Source organism: Phyllostomus hastatus, unplaced genomic scaffold, assembly GCF_019186645.2.
Source record: "Phyllostomus hastatus isolate PE091 unplaced genomic scaffold, TTU_PhHast_1.1 phas_contig_254, whole genome shotgun sequence".
Taxonomy (NCBI): Eukaryota; Metazoa; Chordata; class Mammalia; order Chiroptera; family Phyllostomidae; genus Phyllostomus; species Phyllostomus hastatus.
In genome coordinates, this window is record NW_025333810.1 from 20,187,218 (window position 1) to 20,203,507 (window position 16,290).

The 16,290-nt window shown below is 42.2% G+C and overlaps 1 protein-coding gene across 2 annotated transcripts in view; it reads left to right on the plus strand.

Annotated features, from left to right (window-relative positions):
* Nucleotides 1-415: 415 nt before the first annotated feature.
* MEGF10 (multiple EGF like domains 10) overlaps nucleotides 416-16,290 on the plus strand; it is a 173,835-nt gene continuing 157,960 nt past the window's right edge. The window contains exon 1 of one of the 2 annotated variants that reach the window (XM_045838135.1): nucleotides 416-659. The gene's annotated coding sequence lies outside the window, so the exon portion shown is untranslated. The remainder of the gene's footprint in view (nucleotides 660-16,290) is intronic. The other variant, XM_045838134.1, reaches the window with a different exon arrangement.

A 16,290-nucleotide genomic window follows, 5' to 3' on the forward strand; every position in this document is an offset into this window, starting at 1 on the left:
CCTGCTGTCCCCACTCCCCCAAATCTTCCTAGAGGGTCCAGAACAGCTCTCGGACTTTGACCCGGGGGCGCTCGTGGGTACGGGCGCAGACCGGTGCTCTCTCTGCCATCCAATACGGTGACCTCCAAGGTTTGCCAACTTCGGGACCGGACTATTGGCGGGTCATTCTCGGACGGTGGACACAGCTCAGAGCTTGTCCACCTAAGTTCGGGGCGCAGGAGTTGGGCCGGCGGATCCAGCGGGCTGCAGCAGGGACTGTGCGCGGCGCCAAGCGACGCCCCCCTCCAGCGGTCACTGCCCCGGCGGCAGCAGCTGCAGCAGCGGCAACTGCTCGCACCCCGGCCCCGGCCCCGGCCCCGGCTCGGGTTACTCCCTTCCTTCTCCAGCATCTCGGGCCAGACTGGGAAAACCTTAATCAAGTTTGCATCGGGTACTTTCTCTGGTGCGCAAAACTGCGGGTCTGGAAACGCACCGAGACCGGCCTCCCTTCGGTGCCTCCACCTTTGAATCTGAACTAAGACTGCCAAGTATCACTCTCTTCAGAGACGCCTCTTGGAGGCCAAGTGCTCTGTTTGGGACAGATTCTGTTTCTCGGCTGGTGTTCAGTGAAAACCAGGGGAAAAGGGTTGCGCTGCGAATCTCAGGATCTCAGGATCTGGGTAAGATTTGGGTAAACCTGATTCTGGCAGCCACTGGACCTTAGCCGGACGCTGGATGGTTTCTCACGGGCGGGGGGCACATCTTCCTTTGCCAGGATTCCCCAGTGCGGCGTAAGGTGGGGCGAGACCGGCCCAGTCTGGGGCGAGACCGGCCCCGTCTGGTTTGTTTATGTCTCAAGGGTTTATTGTTATTGTTTGCATTTGGTCTTGTTATTTGGGGCTTGTAGGAACTTCTTCTAGTATTTTTCATGGGGAGACATCCCATTACGCATTTTATTTTGCAGAATCTCTGCCCTTGTGTTGCCCTCTCTGTTCCACGATGACAGGTGTCCTAATGGGTGTAGAGAGGTGTGGGGCGATCAGACTGAGAATGGAAATTAGTTTCAGCAGCGCCTTCCTTTGAGATCAGCTTCACTTCTCCTCTGGGATCTCGACTTGTTTCTAAACTTTTCTTTCTCCAGTACTTGATATTCAGATGGTGCAGATAGACTTGGGATAGTCCCTCTTCTTGCGTTCTCAGCATCCTGCAGGGGAGTCAGAATCAGAGGCTGGGTGACTTAGACCAGAGGGCTCTCTTCCTTCTGTGCATGCCTGGCTCCTCAAGGAATGGTGGGGTGGGAGGCGATTTTTCAAGCCACAGTTGCCATAGAAAGATCTACCTCATGCTGGTCTTTTAAATTCCTTTGATCTAAGATTTTACTCCTGGTTTAGGGAAATATTTTGTCCTCTTTTTTTCTTTCTGGAAGAATGATCCCACTGAGCAATGAAGTATAATGATATCTTTGATGCTTCTGTAGGAAATATCCTCACGTGAGGACCCAAATTCCTTAGTGGAAAGTTGAAGTTAGAGATTTGATCAGTCCAGAAGTTCTTAGGGAGTACTCTCCATGCTGTCCACAAGGCAGAGGAGAATGACATTCCTTCGTGGTTCTCCTTGCCTTTCTCCTTTATGTCTGGGGCCTCACTTTGTGTCGAGTCTTCTCAACTGCAGAGGCTTCATTCTCTGTGGAAGAAAAGACTGGAACCAGGTCATAGTCACCAGAAATGCCGTCTTCCTGACGTGACGGCTGCAAGAGGTCAGCTTGCAGGGTCCTGTTTGCTTTGCTGCCCTGAGCTTGAGAGTTGAGTAGATGGTAAGATCTGGGACTTGGTAGCCTGGTGTCATCTCTCTGCATTTCCCAGGTGTGTGATTTTGAGTGTTACTTAACCTCTCTGTTCTCATCTATACAATCAAAAGGATAATAACAGTGCTTACTTACATCACAGGGTTGTTAAAAGGACGAAATGATTTAATACATGTGGTGTGTTAACAATCTTGGCAGATAACTTGTAAAAAGCAAGTAAGTATTAACTATTACTAAGCTAATATTGGTAGCTATTGCTGTGTTAGGATGACATAGCCTTTCTTGGCTATCAGTGATTGTTAGCTATTATTTCTCTTCGGATGGCTTTTGAAGGCCATACTCATGTGGGCTTTACCCCCACCCAGGACAGACTGTACTGTCAGACTTAGCTGAGGCATGGCCTTTGCATTGCTTTCTGTTGGGGCTCCATCAGAAGAAAGAAAGTGCATGTGACAGATCTGGCACTTACAGAGGAGGGGTCATGGTTGGGGACCAAAGGGCTATTGGGTGAGGCTAGCAAGCAGAAAATCTATACATAGTGCCCTGGCTGGCATAGCTCAGTGGATTGAGCGTGGGCTGGGAACCAAAGTGTCCCAGGTTCAATTCTCAGCCAGGGTACATTCTTGGGTTGCAGGCCATAACCCCCAGCAACCGCACATTGATGTTTCTCTCTTTGTCTCTCTCTCTCTCTCCTTCCCTTCCCTCTCTAAAAATAAATATAAATAAATAAAATCTTAAAAAAAACTATACATAGTTTACAATGTGTAAACTACACTGCCTTAGAAATTCTTTGCATTGATAGATCTCCTTTAACCTATTTTTTAAACAGACCAATTGTTTATTCAATAATATTTATTAAGCACCTAGTATATTTCAAGCACTGCTCTCGGTTCTATGTCATTTAAATTCATTGGCTTTATTTTAAAGATGGACACACATGAGTATCTACCCTACCCACCCCCCATCTTATTTCAGGTATTTTAGGACTTCGTGTAATACTAGCACCTATAAATTAAATCCCAAATACTTTTTAGCTACATTTATTTCATTATCTGTTAAAATGAAAAGCATGTGTCACTGAGGAGTTGAAAAAACATTCAGTCTAACTTATGGCAGAGTACTTCTCCCATCAACTTCATCAAGGAAATTTGTGGGGGGATGGTGAGGAAAAAGCTGGATAGTCTAGTGTTCCTTCTGGCTCTAAAATCTTTAAATCAGCAGCCTTACTTCTTTGATGGTTATTTTTAAACTTCATTTTTTAAAAAACATTTGTTTTGGGCACATAAATATGTCATTTCCATTGTTGCAGGTTAATCAAAGTGAGTAGTGACAGTAATAATTAATAAACAGGAGAAGTATTCAGCTCGGTGTGGATTCCATCAGCCAGTCTCAGACTTTGATGGATATCAGAAGCAAGGAGGGGGCTTGTTAAAAATGTTAGATTGAATTGTGAGAAATTGCCAAAATTTGACCATTTTGACCTACATAAAATGGCAATTTCATATCGTTCAGCCTAATACAAATCCTAGCCCCCTCTGCTTTGCTTCAGATACAGTAAGTCTTGGGTAAGGTGTGAAATCTGCAGTTTTACTAAAGTTCCCCAAGACTATTCTAATACAAACCCAAGTCATAGGCTCATTTAGCAGCAGTGGATACACCTTCCTCATGATAGTCTCCTTGGTTTAAAGGCATATTTCTAAAATACAAACCTGATCACGTCATTCCCTTGTTTAAAAACCTTTGGCAGCTCCCCAGATGGTGAGTGTCAGAGTCACCCAGGAGCTGATTGAAAATTCGGATTCCAGGGCTGTATCTGGGATGCAAGGGCCAAAATCTGTACCTAGCAGGTCCCCTGCACTTGATTCTGGGTGAATCTAATGGGGGTGACCTCAAATCTCAGCTGGAGAAACACTACTTATAGCACACAGCCTAACCACTCTAACGTGATACACACGCCAGGTTTGACTGTCTTCTCTGGTTGTTTCTCTGCTCCCCTGTTCCCTAAGCGTCTAAGCCCCACTGATCTTGACCTTGGAGAATACTTATCTGCTTTCACTCCCCCTCCAACCTAGCTGCCTATGCTCTTCCCTCTGCCGGAAACGTCTTTGCTCCTCTTTTCAGTCTAATCAACTTTTTACTACCCATTTCTCCTTCAAGACCTTTCTTCTGAAACACTTCCTAGTCCTCTCATATAAACTTAGTGATAACTCACATAATTCCTATTCTACATTGCAGGTAGTTTTAATGTCCCCCATCATGTTGAATCAACTGTATTTATTGTCTGGAGATTTGTCCAACTGATTAGTGAGATGATCATTTCTTATTTCAAGCCTTTATCCAAATGGCTGGCACATAGTAGTTTTAAGATAAATGTCTAAAAAAAGGTAAGGGGAGAAAGAATGAACGAATGCCAGTTAACGCAGCCTCAGCACGCTGAGTATTTGCGACGTCACAATGAATGGACTGAGGGTTGTGGAGAAGACAGTCAAGAATTTGCAATTTGGCTAGACGTAGTCTATAAAATGAATAATGTGGAATGGAAAAGCGACAGAAAGGACAAGATAGAATATCCGAGGAAGACTCCGATGAAATGCCAGAGGTCACCGAATAAACGTCACATGTCCAACACTAGGGCGGCACTCGGATACAAGACCTGAGTGTCGTGCGACTAGGTGGCTTGGGCTGTGAATGACAGTGTCAGGGCATGGAAATGGAAATGCCAGTGCCAACAAAAATAAGCAGCTTTCACCCTGTGCTTTTCAGCATATAAATACCGTGCATTTGTTTTTGTATTTGATTGAAAACATGGCGACTCGCTCCATACTGTTTTTCCTACTTTCATACAGAATGCACTTCTAAAAATTGGTCCAAAGACTGATTGTGCAAAATCCTATATGTTATAAGGAACGCTGGCCCTAGAGGGCCAAATATATTATGAAGCTTGTAATTATATCTTTTTTTACTTTTATTTTTTAAAAATTTTTTGTAACATTTTTTAAAATTTTAATTGTTGTTCAAGTACAGTTTTCTGTCTTTTACTCCCATCCCAGCCCACCCCCCTATTCCTCCCCACCTCCCTCCCATTCCCACCCCCCTTAGTTTTTGTCCATGTGTCCTTTATACTTGTTCTTGTAAACCCTTCCCATTCTCCCCTGACATTCCCTCCCCTCACCCCTCTGGACACTGTCAGCCTGTACTCTATTTCAGTGTCTTTGGTTATATTTTGCTTGTTTGTTTTGTTGTTTAGGTTCCTGTTAAAGGTGAGATCATATGGTATTTGTCTTTCACCACCTGGCTTATTTCACTGTAATTATATCTTGACATTTAGACAAAACATTTGGTGTTTACTCCTCTCCTTAATGTCCCTGTCTTTAAACTTTCTATAATTTTGGTTATTTCCAAAATTATTTCCATTTGCATAACAGTTGACCTGTTCAAATTCGATAAATGTCTGATTCTGAATAAAGATTTTTTGGCATGACTAATAACTTCTATCTTTGTCTAACTTACATTAAGGTTATAAGACAACACTTGTAATTACTATTTTTTTAATTTAAAAATTTTCCCATTTCCCACTCATTTTTGGTAATAATGGTAATAATATACAATAAGATTGGAACAATGAACAACAACAACAAAAAAAACTACATAGGGTAATGACAGAGATGGTATTGCTGCAAGAATGGAGTATTTAGCTCACAGGCAGCCCTACCATAAAATAAACAACATCAGAAAGTTCATTCATTGGCTGCTGCATGAGAGTTCCAATGACATAACAGGGTAGGAAGGTAACAGCATTAATGCATGAAGTACAAAGGACCAGATTGTTTGGATTCCAAACAAAGCAATCAACTGCCTGTGATCCCAATTTCTCAAGGATGTGCATCCAGCATTTCATTCTAAAAATTAGCTTAGTTTGAAGAATTAACTAAGGTTCATTTGGGTCTGTTGATTTGTCTTCATTTTCAATTCTGTTTCCAAAATGAACTTTTTAACCTTTTTTTAAGCTGCATCTGGCTACACTTTTTGTAAGTTTCTTAGTCTCCTAATGTCTTCATTCATTTATTCATTCTATCTGAATTTCCCAAGATTTTATATTTCTTATGCCTCTCTTTTCTTCCCAATTTAATATTATTTTTCACTGTGATCATTGTCTTTTTAGTTATTGCAGAGGATTAATTAATTAATAGAGGAATTCTCATAGTATGAAGATGAAAATAAAAATAAGATACAAACCAGTGTAACTTCAGTTTACACGACTTTATTTCTACAATTGAAAGTTGTCGTGTGGATGTTATTTGATAATGCACCATTAGCCATTCTGGAAAGTGTGAATGTGCTAATATATCCTGTTATTAACAGTGTTCATTTCTAATGATTTCCTCTATTGTTTCATTTCCAGTGATTTATACTCCTAGATAAAGAAACTATGTAAAGCATTTCAACCACCTCAATTTCCTACTCAGAGGGCAATAAATTATACTCTTCCTCCTTCCTAAGACAAAGAAAACAGTATTTCAGCATGGAAAGCCTCATCTTGATAGGTCCATGTGCAGGATATTAGCATCTGTTAAACACATCTTATCTTTGGGAGCAAGGAGACCTCATCTTAGAGAGTGACTGAGTGCCTTGTCATTAACATCCTGGCTGACCTGAATTTGCTGCACAGATTTGGTGAGTTCTAAAGCCTCGCCACAGGTGGCCATTCCCGTAGTGGATCTTTTAAATGTTTTCTGGTAAAGAATCATATTCGTCTTTAAAAAAATTTTTTTATGGCAAATTGAAAATAAAAACACAAATTAAACTTGTCCTTATGGAACAAAATAGAAATATGAAATCTTTGTTTTGGGCCCAAGAGATTATTTCTACAATCAAAATGAAAAAGTTTAAAAAATTTTTTAAACCTTCATCGATATCTTCAGAAGGGCACTTTATTTTCAAGATGAGGAATTGAAGATAACCTATTCTTTTGTGTTCTTTCAAAAAGTAATTGGTTTGAGTTTTACTTTTGCTCCATCAGTTATTTATTAGGTGTACAGGGCATAAGGATAAATACTATGTGGAATTACCGTGATACTTGCCTAAAAGAAAACCAAAAAAGATAAAATACACCTGACTGTGTGAGACGGGGAGTAAGGACCAAGTGGGCAGTTGTGAGAGCAGGTCCGAGAGGGCGCATTCCAGAGAGAGGACTCTGTGTGCTCTGGGCTTTCCTGGTAGTGTGGGGTCTTGAAGGAGAGAGGATTTGAGTAGATGGTGTTATATTAAACAGGGGAGTGAGCTCATCAAACATGTGGCTGCAGGAATTCGCATGAAATCTTCAAGCAGTAGCGATTAAACTGTACCGCAGGAGGGGTGAGTTAATGTTTGAGAATTGCTTGATGACAGCCACGCATAGGGCTATAGGACTGGACTCCGCGTGTTCCCACATCTCTGTGGGCATTAGAGGAACCCCTCATCTTACACTGCTACAGTTTATTCTATATACCAGATGTGGTTTGGGGCACCCTATGGAGGTTCAAGTGAAAACCTGAGCCCCCTTTCCATGCAAAGGTGTGAAATGAGAAAACTTATTTCTTTCAGCCACTACAGGGCTCCTGGGAGTGGAGACAGGGCTCATGTTTCTGCTAGCATCAGCTAGCTCTGAGTTTGTATTTTCCTTTAAGAAGTTTAATTGAAAGATGATCTTGCCACACCACTTTACTGTCTCTTTTAGCATGAAGTGGTCCGCCCCACCACGGATATCACCTCACATCTCCTTGACTTCATAAAATACTACCAAACATGTGGCTCTGAAGTGGCTGGCAACAAGCCTTGGGAATGTGGAGGAAGTTCACCTCTTAAAGCTGAATATTAAACATGCTTGTTTTTTTAAGAGCCATCTGTCCATCCCACCACTGGAACTTCCATTTCTGAAGGAAATTCTCACCATCCACCCTTGTCTGAAGGCTCCAGCCTCTGCCAGGTTGCTTCAGCAGTCTCCTCTCCCTGCACCTCCTTCTTTCTGCTCATCGCTGACCGGACCCCACTGTTGTTGTTGTTATTATTATTATTTCATTTCCTGTCTCCCCACATTCTGTGGTGCCCTCATCTTTCTCACCTACCTTCTCCCCTGGTGTTTTCCCCCACAGTGAGGTGTGATTACCATGTTATAAAGTACTTGCCTTTTCAGAACTCCCCCATCTCCTGTACATCCCTTGAACAGATAGATGTGCAAAATCAGTCCACTAGTGAGGATAGAAATGTTCGAGGCCTCCTTTTAGCCTGTTTTCAAACTTCAGGGGCCTGAGAATCACTGGCAGATACTGGCTCCCATCTAACAATTTGGATTCAGAAGGGGTGCAGTGGAGTCCAAAGGTGTGTGTTTTCAACAAGGCATCCTGAAGCAGGTGGTGCATGGATGCACCACGACCCGTGTTAGGGCTCATCTGCTCTACTCAGAAGGCACGATTTTTCCTTTTTCTCTTTTTTAATATTATAGTGACTTGGTGAGAGTAGGTCACAGAGAATAGCTGGTCTGTGAGAACCCGTGCCTTTCGGCCTCTGCTTGGAGGGACAATGGCTGTAATGCAACGCTGTTCATGTGACAGCCCGAGAAAGGGGCCCATTGTTCTGGGGTTGGCTGATGCTCCATTCTGCTCCAGCCAGCCGTCCAACTGAGCTTGGTAGCCCCAAGGAAACAGACACACTTGAATCAGAGAGACACAGAAAGGAGGTCAAGGCCTTTCAGAGTTAAACTACTTGCAGCAAAGGGTCAGAGGTAGAGTTGGGGAGGGAAAAAAATTTTGTGGAAGCATCATTAATCTGCTGGTGTGGGAGCATGCCACACGGTATTAGGGGAGCAGAAGTCTATAAGAACTCCCGACTGATCTTTGGCCAAGGAAGAATTATTTCCTATGAGGGCCACTGACTTACCTAACTGCAGAGTTTTACTATTGTTTTTAAAATAAAAAAGATCTTCCTCTGTCCATGACAGGCAAAAGTACATTTCTTAACCTCTTTTCAACAGGTCCATCAAAGACAAGTATCTGCTCTGGAAATCCATCTAAACCAAGGCCTGTAAGCTCCGAGAATGATTCTTTGCTGTTGGGTAGTCACCACATATACGATGTATTAATCATTTCATTTGGAATCTAGATTCAGATATCAGTTTTGAAGCTGACAATTTTTTTGACTGAAATACAGTTAGATCCATTAGAAAGTTACTGATCTAGCTGTACAGTAGCGAGGCTGGGGGGCGGCGGCCCAGATGTCATCGACACCACTCCTCACCCCCAACTCCGAACTGGACTCTAGCCCTGGAGGGAAAGGGTTGCAAACTTCCTGTAAAGACCCAATCTGCAGCTTAACAATTAGCTACATTCTTTGTGTCAGAAGAAGATTCATATATTCAAGGTCATAGCCTCAGCGAAGGTCGCAGACATTTTTTGCCCAGGATTGTTCTTTTAGCCTGATCATCCCCTTTATGAAAAAAAGTATGTCATTCATTCAGCCTTTGCCTCTGGGTTTCTTTCAAAGGGAAACTTAGTCCCCAGTTCCTGTGGATATTTGTAAGTGGCTTTAAAAAAATAAAAAGAAAAGTTAGGCACAGAATGCAGCCTTGAGTGGTGCAGAGTGGAGAAAGCCTTTTCTGGATGTAATGGGCTGTCGAGAGCCCGTTCACCGTGCGCAGGCAGCTGGTGCTCATTGCCGTAGGAATCCTTTTGTCTCAAATGAGAGGTTTTCTGACTGGGAGTATTAGCCTTAACGGAGTTGGTACCCAGGAGAAGGCAACATGTGATTTGCTTGAGGTCACTTAGAGCTTCGTGTAATTAAGTCTATCACTGCACCTTGATTATAGACTTTCATTGCAAATCCATTAAAGAAGGAGAAGCAAGTGGATTGCAGAGAGGCAAGTGGCTTTATTTTCTTCATTATGTTTCCACTCCCCCCTTTCCTTGCTGTTTGTTTATACTTTACTGAGTGGATATTTGGTTTTACCGATGATATAGATGTTTTTGAAGTGGAGAAGGCGAAAAGGAAACCGTTCTTTGCAGGTGGCAATTGGATTGTGTTAAACATGCTTCTGATTAGTTAATTTTCCGTTCACTGTCATTAGGCCTATTCATGGAGCTCGTTCCTGTGATTTAGAGAGGCTCTTGCCTCTGTGCTGTGAGGGATGAGGGCTGTGCTCTACTTGAAAAAACAGAGAAGTGATATGTTGTCTTTTACTCCCAAGTAGCACATTTAATACTAATGCTTTTTAGGCACGGCTGCTTGCTGGGACTAAGCGTTGTGTGGGAGTGAGAGCCCTGTCCCAGGAGGGCTCCTGGGGCTAACATTGTTCCGTTTAACCTGGGCACTGGTTGTGTGGGCATGTGTATTTTGTGAACGTGTACTGAGACGTTACATTTTGATTTCTGTTCTTTCTTGGCGTGTATTTTACACTTCAGTAAAAGGTCAAGAATTCTTAAAGCATTGTGTTTAATGTAGAATTAAAGCTCTAGCAATGATGGAAAATGATAAATTCTGGGAAATCCAACTGTCAGGTAATTTGGGGCTTAGAGGGCCTGGGAGGGCCTAGAGCTTTAAATATCCATAAATGTGCCCTTATGTCCATAGCGGAAAGAGCTTTATGTCAGAAATCATGGGCCAGCACTATCATAGTGGATTGTTTTACTTCTTTTAGACAGAAAATTCAGTGCCTAAGAGGCCAAGAGTGTTAGCAGAGACCCGGTCTTTAGACCTAAAACACGAACACTCTTCCAAGTTGGCCAACTTGCAACTCTCATTTCTATACTCTAGCCTCCACCCATTCATTGTCACCTGTCCAGAAACATCAGAGAAAGGCTCTAAGGCTCTGTGGATCATGGACATTTCTCTGAACTTGTATTCTCTGAATTTTCAGATGACATCTCCTGAAGTCTAATGTTGTAAGGCTTTTATTTTTTCTCTCTCATTTTTTTCTGACTGGGACAAGGTGATGTGAGGTGTGAGGCTTCTGGCTCATCTCTCTTTCGTACTGCAGCCATCACTGCCTGGGCGCCACAGAGCGCTCCAGGGGCCATGCCCGAGAGGGTGGGGCAGCACTGTCAGCAAAGCGGTGCTTCTGGCATGAGAGAGGCTGTGGTCCCTTTTCTATCTAGAGGACATCTGTCATCAGCAGTGTGGGTCATTGTGCTTACAGAACATCCTGGCTTGCTGGTATAATACAGAGCAGGTAGACTTGAATGAAGAAAAAAGGAGCAGTTTTTTTTTCTGAAGGAGAATTTGGCTTTGAAATTATGGTAACACATCTATTCGAGGTCTGAGTATCCATTCTGCATACTTCCTTTGGGCATCGGTCTTAAAGTTAACTGTTGATTTACATGGAAACATGATTAAAGTGGTGAGTTGAGATGAGATTTTGATGGTGTGAGTCATGGACTGTGTGAAATGCAACAACCTGGGTTAGGGCCCCTTCTCCACCACTTAAAGCTTCATGGCCTTCAGCAGGCTGCCTAAGTAAGCCTTGGAAGCCTCTTTTCATTACCTGTGAAATGATAACAGTATGTACTTCAAAGAGTGTTACATTTAGCATACTGGTAAGCTCATATGAAGGACTCAATAAATATCAGTTATTATTATAACACCAAAAATGTTAAAATAGTGAAGAAGATTAACACATCTAAGAATAAGACCTGCTTATGCTTTTTATGAAAGAATCATCCTAGTGCTTAAGTAAGATCCTAGAATTAAATACAGAAGGTGAAAGGGTAGTCTCTGATACAAAATATTGGGTTGGCTTAAAAGTCCGTTTGTTTTTTTCTGTAAGATGACTCTAATAGCACTTAGCTGTCTGTAACTTAGTTGTCTTTGAAACATTTTTGCTACATTGTATTGTGACAATGGTCATATTGGCGTGCATTAAAAAAATTACCAAAATTGGTGAATTTTGGTGTAGTCTTTTTAATATTGAGGATGAAAGAAAATATCAACATTTTGGGCATATTATGCTTTGTTATTTCAGGAAAGGTAAAAACACAACTGAAATGCAAGAAAAGATTTGTGCAGTGTATGGAGAAGGTGCTGTGACTGATCAAACATGTCAAAATTGATTTGCAAAGTTTTGTGCTGGAGATTTGTTGCTGGATAATGCTCCATGGTTGGGCAGACAAGTTAAAGTTGATAGCAATGAAATTCAGACATTAATTGAGAACAATCAGTGTTACACCACGTGGGAGATAGCTAACATACTCAAAATATCCAAATCAATAAAGTTATTGATGAAAATAAAAAATGTGTCTTTCATTTCATGGAAAAAAATTTAAACAGACTTTTTGGCCAACCCAATAAAAGCTCTAAGGAGTTTAAAATATTCTATAATACAAGAATAGTTAAATTAATTGCTGGGAATGACTATGTCTTAATGGTGGTAGTTTTTTATTTTAAAAAATTATTTATCTCAACTGTAAAATAAGGATGAAGCTTCCAGTTAATGAGTTTGTTCTTCCTTAGCAAGATGTCAGCAGAATGAAAAGGGTTCAAACTAAAACTTGTGCACACAAGTTCAGAGCAGCATTATTCACGATAATAAAAGGTGGAAACGACCCAGATGTCTACCAGCTGATGACCGGAGACTGGCTACACAAAATGCTGTATGTCTGTACAAGGGAATGTCCATAGGAATGGGATCCATAAAAAGGAATGAAGTATGACACATGCTAGGACATGGATGGACCTTGAACACTTAATGCTGAGTAAAAGAAGCTAGACACAACAGGCTATGTACTGTGTGATTGCATTTATGTAAAATATCTGCTATGTGCTATAGTGACAGAAAGCAGTGGTTGTGAGGGCCTGAGGGGAGATGCTGTGAGGAGAGACTGTGCCATGGGCATGGGATTTCCTTCGGGGTGACGGAGAAGTTCTGGAACTAGATAGTGAACTAGGTAGTGGTAATGGTTGCACAATGTGGTTAAAGTGATGAATTTTACCCTATGTGGATTTTACTTCAATTATAATTTTTTACCTTTATTTTAAAAACATAAGGAGGTGTTTTACATTTAATGAGCTGTGTCTGCCTCAGCCATTCGATCTGTGCTCATAACGTGTCTGCTGGGAGCCAAGTGTTTTACTCCATGTTAGAGAGAATGCCAAAATGAGAGGGCACGGCTTCTGCCCTCAGCATGTTGCCAGTCTCTTTGTAAAGACAGCAAAGGAGGAGGAAGCAGGTGATTTATTTCAGGCGAACCCATCTTATAATAGGGTGAGAAGACTGTGGCTTTGGTGAGAAGGCTTCATGGAAGAGATGAGATTTTGAAAGATAAGTGAGCTCCATGTAGCCAGAGAAGTGGGAGAGAGCACGCCACTTGGTAGGAATGCATGTGGCCAGGGTGAGGGTGGGCGAGGCAGGAGCAGGCGGAGACGGTCAGGGTGGATGTTTGTATGATGGAATTACCCAGAAACAAGGTTGGAAGTGTAGGCTGAAGCCAAGTTGGAAAACTTTTGAAAGCTGCTTAAATTCACCAGGCAGGGCAATGCGAAGGATTTTCATGGATGAAAGAAGTCGAAAATGGAATGAAAATGGGGATGACAATAAGGAGACTGACTATTGCAGTAATTTCACTAAATCTAACACAACCTGTTATTTGTTTATTCAACAAATATTTATTGAGCATCTGTTATGTTCCATATGATTTTCTATGCTAGGGTGTAGGTAGGGCAATACCTAAGATAAACAAGGTCCCAACCTCTCAGATTTGCCTTGTGGTGTACATTCCAAGCATTGACTGCTTTGCCAGTGGACAAATGGAGTTAAGGCAGAGGTGTGCTGTAGTGTAGTGATTTAGAATGTGAGGTCTAGAACCAGATTCCCTGCATTTGAATCCTGGTTTGCTCCATGTTTGCTTGCTGTATGACCTTATGCCAGTTACTCTAGATTTCAGTTTCTGTATCAGGTATATGGGTATAATAATGGTAGCCCTCTAATAGAGTTGCTATGAGGTTTCATTGTGATAATAAGTGAAACGGACTTAGAACACCATCTGACATGGTAAATGCTCAGTAAGTTTTATTTACTTGTTTGTATCTGATTAATTTCTACTGAAAGATTTGCCTGGACCCTTCTGTTTTTAATTCAGTGAGCCTATTGCCAAATTCTGGTGTGTTGCATCTTAGGTCTATGCTGTCTTTAATATGTCATACTATGTTGTATATTGAACTTGGTGAATTAATTGGCACATAAACTCTGCGTTCATAATTCAGGGAAACAGCAAAGTTTCTCTAACCAACTACAGTCCTGATATTTGCTGGGCAAAAGCTTCTAGATAATGCTTCTTCTATATTCTGAGTCAAGAATCTTTTAAAACTTTTACCTGCCCTGGCTGGTGTGGCTCAGTTGAATGAGTGCTGGCCCACCAACCAAAGGGTCACTGGTTCCCAGTCAGAGCACATGCCTGGGTTGTGGGCCAGGTTCCCTGGTAGGGGGTGTGCGAGAGGCAACCACACATTGATGTTTCTCTCCCTCTCTCCTTCCCTTCCCCTCTGTCTAAAATTAAATAAATAAATAAATAAATAAATAAATAAGTAAAATAAAAAAACCTTTTATGTGAACAGTACTTGTCAGAATTAGGAGTCTGGTGATAAAGAATGTGGTTGATGTCCCCGACCTGAGCATTTCTGGTCTTCCTCTGGAGACACAGCTACAGTGTGAATTTAATTTCTTTACGTCACCTCATTTCGAGTGCCACAGGCCACCCAAACTCTCTGTGCCTCTGTGTCCCTTTCTGTGATTAGGGTGAAATAGCCAACCACCTCATCAGGAAGTGCACTGCTGGAGTGTGTCTGGAAAGAATCCCTGGAGCTTGTGGGAAGAGACTACATCAATGTTGAGGACCTTTCTACTTGTAGAATAAATTGATTCTAGAATGTAAGGCCCTTGAGCACCCAGCATCTGTCTTATTTACCTTTCCATCCCCAAATGGTCAAGCATAGTGTTATGGACTCAATTGTGTCTGCCTCCCCACCCCAGCCTATTCCCCATTCCCATGTTGAAGCCCTATCCCCCAAATTGTTTGTATTTGGAGATAGGGCCTGTAAGGAGGCAGTGAAGGTTAAGTGGAGTCGTAAAGGTGGGATCCTAATCCAACAAGACTGATGCCTTTACTGGAAGAGGAAGAGACATTGGAGCTCTCTCTCCATCCTGTAAGGACGCAGAGGGAAGGAGGTCAGCTGCAAGCCAGCAAGAGGGCTCTCACCACAAAGTGAACCTTGTCCAGCACCTAGGTCTTGGATTCCCCAGCCCCCAGACCTGTAAGAAGTAAATTATCTGTGGCATTTTGTTATAGCAGCTTAAGCAGACCAAGACATGTACACTTTTTTCTCTCTTTTCATTTATTTTAAGTATATTTCATTGATTATGCTATTACAGTTTTCCCAATTTTTCCCCCTTTATCCCCACTCTGCCCTGCACCCCCCAGCCCTCCATCATCCCCCACCCTCCTCAGTTCATGTCCATGGCTTGTACATATAAATTTTTTGAATTCTTTTTTTCCTATACCACTCTTAATCTCCCCCCATCTATTTTGTGCCTACCAATTATGCTTTTTATTCTCTGTATCTTCCCCCCCATTCTTCTCCTCCCCGCTCCCCACTGAAAACCCTCCATGTGATCTCCATTTCTATGATTCTATTCCTGTTCTAATTGTTTGCTTAGTTTTTGTTTTCATTTTTTTTAGGTTCAATTATTTATAGTTGTGAGTTTGTAGTCACTTTACTGTTCATGGTTTTTGATCTTCTTCTATCTCTTAGATAAGTCCCTTTAACACTTCATATAATAAGGACTTGGTGATGATGAACTTCTTTAACTTGACCTTACCTGGGAAGTACTTTATCTGCCCTTCCATTCCATATGTTAGCTTTGCTGCATAAATACAACAGAAACTTAAATATCTGTGGATCTGACTGATTTCAAGATTATTCAGAACTATGGGGACATAAGAATAATATGTAAAGGTGATATGACCCATAGTCCTAATCCTCACTTACATAGATAATCCTTGACCTTGTCTCCCACCATACAGCCGTGAGGCCACAGGCAGCATTAGTGCTTGAGGAAAACTTTCCCAAGACGTACTCTTCCCTGCAGTGGAGGTGCCAGTGGGCTGTGCAGCAGTCAGTGGTTAGTGAGAACCATTGTTGGAGCACATGAGGTAGGGAAGAGCCTGGGCCATTTATACGTTCAACTTTCAAGTTTTGAACATGACCTTCCAGCTGTTCCTTCTTGGGATGCTGCAGCATCAAAGTGGTGCGAGGGATTCGGATGTAATGGGGGTCGCACCAGCGAGGAAGCACACGATCTAGGCCGGGAGAGGTGAGGTGTTTCCTTGTTACAAGGACGAGACATCCTCCTTCTAGAAGGGTGACGCCTGCTCCGGAGCCCAGACAAAGATTCAGGTACAGAGACCTCCTCCGCCTAGCTGGCCAGATGGCCTACTTTTATTTCAGCGAAGACCAGCCTGCAGCAAAGGCACTTTTCTTCCGACATT